Source organism: Physeter macrocephalus, chromosome 4, assembly GCF_002837175.3.
Source record: "Physeter macrocephalus isolate SW-GA chromosome 4, ASM283717v5, whole genome shotgun sequence".
Lineage (NCBI taxonomy): Eukaryota > Metazoa > Chordata > Mammalia > Artiodactyla > Physeteridae > Physeter > Physeter macrocephalus.
In genome coordinates, this window is record NC_041217.1 from 60682071 (window position 1) to 60687948 (window position 5878).

A 5878-nucleotide genomic window follows, 5' to 3' on the forward strand; every position below is an offset into this window, starting at 1 on the left:
TCCTCCCAGACCGGGGCATGAACCCGTGTCCCCTGCATTGGCAGGCAGACTCTCAACCACTGCACCACCAGGGAAGCCCTATTTCTTATCTTTTTGATAATACCTCTTCTGACAGGTGTGAGGTGATTTCTCATTGTATTGTGGTTTTGATTTGCTTTTCCCTAATAATTAGTGATGTTGAACATCTTTTTATGTGCCTATTGGCCATCTGTATGTCTTCTTGGAAAAATGTCTGTTCATCTCCTCTGCCCATCTTTTAACTGGGTTGTCTGGTTTTTTGGTTGTTGTTGAGTTTTACGAGGTCTTTATATATTTTGAATATTATACCCTTTATCAGATATATTATTTACAAATATCTTCTTCCATTCGATGTCTTTGTTTTATTGATGGTTTCCTTTGCTGTGCAGAAGCTTTTTAGTTTGATGTAATCCCGTTTGTTTATTTTTACTTTTGTTTCCCTTGCCTGAGGAGAGATATCTAGAAAGATATTACTAAGACCAATGTCAAATAGCATACTGCGTATGTTTTCTTCTAGGAATTTAATGGTTTCAGGTTTTACATTCAAGTCTTTACTCCATTTTGAGTTAATTTTTGTGATGGTGTGAGATAGATAGTAGCCTAGTTTCTTTCTTTTTTTTGCATGTGACTGTCCAGTTTTCCCAGAACCACTTATTGGTAAGACTGTTCTTTCTCCATTGTTTATTCTTTGCTCCTTAGTCATAAATTGTCCATATATGTGTAGGTTTATTTCTGGGCTCTCAGTTCTGTTTCATTGATTCATATATGTGTCCATATATGTGTAGGTTTATTTCTGGGCTCTCAGTTCTGTTCCATTGATTCATATATCTGTTTTTCTGCCAATGCCATGCTGTTTTGATTATTATAGCTTTGAAATATAGTTTGAAAAGAGGGAGTATGATACCTCCAGCTTTGTTCTTTTTTCTCAGCATTGCTTTGGCTATTCAGGGTCTTTCGTGGATCCATATGAATTTTAGAATTTTTTGTTCTATTTCTATGAAAAATGTCCTTGGGGTTTTGATAGTGCTTGCATTGAATCTGTAGATTGCTTTATGTAATAAGGACATTTTGACAAGTTGTATTTTATTCTTTTTGTTGTGATTGTAAATGGAATTGTTTTCTTAATTTCTCTGCCAGCTCATTATTACCACATAGAAATACAACAGATTTTTGTATATTGAACACAGCAACTTTGCTGTGTTCATTTATTATTTCTAATAGTTTGTGTGTGTGTGTGTGTGTGTGTGTGTGTGTGTAGTCTTTAGAGTTTTCTATATATAAAATCATGTCAACTGCAAATAGTGACAGTTTTACTTTTGCCTTTCCAATTTGGATGCCTTTTATTTATTTTTCTTGCCTAATTGCTCTGGCTAGGACTTCCAATACTATGTTGAATAAGAATGGTGAGAGTGGATATCCTTGTTTTTTCCTGCTCTTAGAGGGATAGCGTTCAATTTTTCATATGATGTTAACTGTGGGTTTGTCATATATGGCTTTTATTATGTTGGGGTACGTCCCTTTGCTATCCACTTTTTTGAGAGTTTTTTTTTTTTAACCATAAATGGGTGTTGAATCTTGTCAGATACTTTTTCTGCATCTATTGAGATGATCATATGGTTTTTTTCCTTCATTCTGTTAATATGGTGTATCACATTGATTGATTTGCATATATTGAACCATCCTTGCATCCCTGGAATAAATCCCACTTGATCATGGTGTATGATTCTTTTGTTGTATTGTTGCTTTCATTTTGATAATATTTTGATGAGGATTTTTTCATTTATGTTTATCAGAGATATTGGCCTGTAATTTTCTTTCTTTGTAGTGTCTTTGTCTGGTTTTGGTATCAGCATGATGTTGGCCTTGAAAAGTGAGTTAAGAAGTGTTCCCTTTTCAACTTTTTGGAATAGTTTGGGAAGGATAGGTGTTAAATCTTCTTTGAATATTTGATAGAATTTACCTGTGAAGTTGTCTGGTCCTGGACTTTTTGTGTTTTGGGAACTTTTTGATTACTGTTTCCATCTCTGTACTAGTGATTGGTCTATTCAGATTTTCTGTTTCTTCATGATTCAGTCTTGGAAGTTTGTATGATTCTACAAATTTGTCTATTTCTTTTAGGTGTCCTATTTGTTACTGTATAGCTGTTCATAATATTCTGTTATAATCCTTTGTATTTCTGTGGTATCCACTGTTATTTCTCCTCTTTCGTTCCTGATTTGATTCATCAGGGCCTTCTCTTTCTTTTTCTTAGTGAGTCTAGCTAATGGTTTGTCAATTTTGTTTGTCTTTTCAAAGAACCAGCTCCTAGTTTCATTGATCTTTTCTATTTTTAGTTTTTATTTCATTTATTTCTACTCTGCTCTTTATTACTTCCTTCTGTCTATGGCCATACCACCCTGAATGTGCCCGATCTTGTCTCTATTACTTCCTTCCTTCTACTAACTCTGGGCTTTATTTGTTTTTATTTTTCTAGCTCCTTTAGGTGTAAGGTTAGATTGCTGAGATTTTTCTTGTTTCTTGAGGTAGGTCTGTATTGCTATAAATTTCCCTCTTAGTACTACTTTTGCTGTATCCTGTAGATTTTGGTATGTTGTATTTTCATTTTCATTTGTCTTCAGGTAATTTTTGATTTCTCTTTTGATTTCTTCATTGATCTAATAGTAATATTTCAGTAGTATGTTGTTCAGTCTATACATATTTGTGATTTTTCCAGTTTTAATCTTGTAGTTGATTTGTAGTTTCATTCTATTGTGATTGGAAAAGATGCTTGATGTGATTTGTCTTCTTAAATTTATTGAGACTTATTTTGTGTCCCAGCATATGTTCTATCCTTGAGAAAATTCCATGTGCACTTGAGAAGAATGTGTATTCTGCTGCATTTGGATGGAGTGTTGTGTACAATTCTATCAGATCCATCTAGTCTAATGTTTTATTTAAGGCCACTAATAGTAGGGGTATTAAAGTCCTCTACTATTATAGTGTTGCTGTCAATTTCTCCCTTTAGGTCTGTTAATTGTTTCATATATTTTGGTACTTATATGTTAGGTACATACATGTTAATCACTGTTATATCTTCTTGATGAATTGTCCACTTTATGGTTAGATATTGTCCATTTTTGTCTCCTGTTAACCTTTTTGGCTTGAAGTCTATTTTGTCTGATATGAGCATGGCTACCTCTGCTTTCTTGTGGCTCCGTTTGCATCGACTATCTTCTATTCCTTTGCTTTTAGCCTGTGTTTCTCTTTAGAGCTAAGTTGTGTCCCCTGGAGGCAGCATATAGTTGGGTCTTGTTTTTTAACCCATCTAACCACTCTCTGTCTTTCAATTGGTGAATTCAATCCATGTACATTTAGTGTGATTATTTATAGATGAGGATTTAGTCCTGCCACTTTATCTTTTGTGTTCTGGTTGCTCTATATTTCTATTGTTTTTCCCTGTGTTTCTGTTTGCCATTTTGTGTTGGTGATTTTCTGTGATACCTTTCTCAATTTCCTCTTCTTTTTGTTCTGTATCTCTGCTCTATGTTTATGTTTTGTGGTTGCCCTGAGGTTTTTATTAAACCTCTCCTAGAGAAAATAGTCCTTTTCCTGCCGATAGCATCTCACCTTCTTTTACCTGTATAAATTCTGTCCTTTTCCTCTTCCCTTTTTATGTTTTTATTGTCTCAAATTATCCTTTTTCATATTGTGAGTTTGTTACCAAACTGAGATAGAGATAGTTATTTTTCTGCTTTCTTTAAAACCTATTCTGATAAACAGTTGCAATTCTCTGGTTCTGTCTATTTATCACCTTGCTCAAAGTTTTGTGTATTTTTGCTGTTTTGTTTCTAGTAAAAGAGCTCCTTTTAACATCTCTTATAAGCCAGGTCTAGTGTTGATGAACTTCCTCATCGTTTGTTTGTCTGGGAAAGTATTTCTCCTTTATATCTGAATGACAACTTTGATGGATAGAGTATTCTTGGGTGACAGTTTTTGTCTTTCAATATTTTGAGAATGTCATTCCACTCCCTACTGGCATGTAGGGTTTCTGCTGAGAGATCTGCTGATAGCCTAATGGGAGATCCTTTGTAGTTACTATCCTTTTTTCCATGGCTGTCTTTAAAATTCTTTCTTTGTCATTGACTTTCAACAGTTTTAATATTATGTCTTGGAGAAGGTCTTTTGCATTGAGGTGATTAGGTGTTCTCTGAGCTTCATGGACTTGTATGTCCAGTTCCTTCTCCAGGTTTGGGAAGTTCTCTGCTGTTCTTTCTTTAAATAATCTCTCTGCTCCCTTCTCCCTCTCTTCTTCTTTTAAAATACCCATTATCCTAATGTTGCCCTTCCTAAAAGAATCACAGAGCTCTTGCAGAATTTTCTCATTTTTAAAATATCTTATTTATCTTTCCTTTTCTACTTGTATCATCTTTAGATTTCTACCGTTGAGCTCACTAATACTCTCTTCCATATGCTGTGCTCTATTTCCAGTGTCTTCTAATGCATTCTTCATATTGTTTATTGAGTTCTTCAGCTCTAGAATTTCTGTTTGGTCCTTTAGAGTTTCAGTCTTCTTGGTAAAGTATTCCTTCTGCTCATTAATTTTATTTCTGAGCTCATTAAACTGCCTTTCTGAGTTTTCTTGTATCTCGTTCAGTTTCTTCATGATAGCTACTTTGAATTCTCTATCAGTTAGATTGAAATATTCTGTGACTTTTAAATTTGGTTTCTGGAGATTTGTCATTTTCTTTTTGTCATATAGTATTACTGTGGTTCTTCATGGTGCTTGATGAAATGTTCCTCTGCTTGTGCATTTGAAGTTAAATGACAGGTTAGAAGTGAGAGTGCTTTCTTTTGTTTTCTGGTAGGTGGTGCTGTAACACAAGTTTCTGGTTTCTCTTATCTGTGCTACCTCTGGTTATTTTTGAGAATTGGCACTTTCCAGCCTCCACTGTCTTTGTAAGAGGTGTGGCTCTGGGGTAGTTGCTGCTTTGCTTCGGCCGGAGCTGCTATGTCATGAGGATGGTAGGCTCTTCCCTTGTGTCTGGGATCCCCTGAGACACAGGCTCTGCTGTGGGAAGAGGAGGATAATTGGAGGGGAGCAGGGTTGTGCAGGCTCCTCCACCATATTGGGTGTCATAAGCGTTCTGCTACTGTGGATGGGGGGCCAGGGCTGTGGGAGGGACAGGGTCCCAGGCCCCACTGCCACTGCTTCCCAGTTGCCTGTGGCCACGGGCGCTCCCACAGTTGGGAGACCAAAGTCATGTGTGCTGGTTCTCCTGCTGCTACTGGGTTTTCTGAAGCTGTGGGCTCATCTGTCTCGGTCATAGGGCTGGGATTGCAGGCACTGGCTTCACTGTTCCCTTGGTTCCGCCTCCTCCATGTGTTCCAGTCCATCCACCTTTAGATGTACAGATGTGTGGAATTCTCCAGTGTCCTGTTGAGTTGGGCAGAGGTATACCTTTGTTGAGTTGTGGATGTTTTGCTGGCTGTAGATTGAAGGGGAGAGAAAAAGGTAGCCATGTTTCTGACAGCACTCCCATGAGGTATAGTCTTTTGAAAGACCTGAACACCCCACACCTCATCCATCCTCTCCCTCCCTGCCAACAGGACCCATTCTCCACTAACTCTGACTTTCTTCAGTGGTAATACTTGGAAAACAGAAATACGTGGATGTGACACAGATCAAAGTTAAGAACGTGTTATAATGATCTCATAAACCAGACTTTGGCAGCATGAAATAGTACTTAATTGGTTGCACTGAATTAGAACATATCATTAAAGCCCTCTTGTCTTTATGTAAAGTTAATAAAAGATGAGTAGCAGCAAAGAACTAGGTTGTTCTTTCTTTCTTTCTTTTTTTTTTTTTTTTTTTTTTTTTTTT

General features: G+C 36.6%; 1 protein-coding gene across 4 annotated transcripts in view; it reads left to right on the top strand.

The window, feature by feature from the left end:
* The window catches only part of TIPRL (TOR signaling pathway regulator), a 36763-nt gene that overhangs the window by 24431 nt on the left and 6454 nt on the right, over nucleotides 1-5878 (top strand). The window lies entirely within an intron of this gene.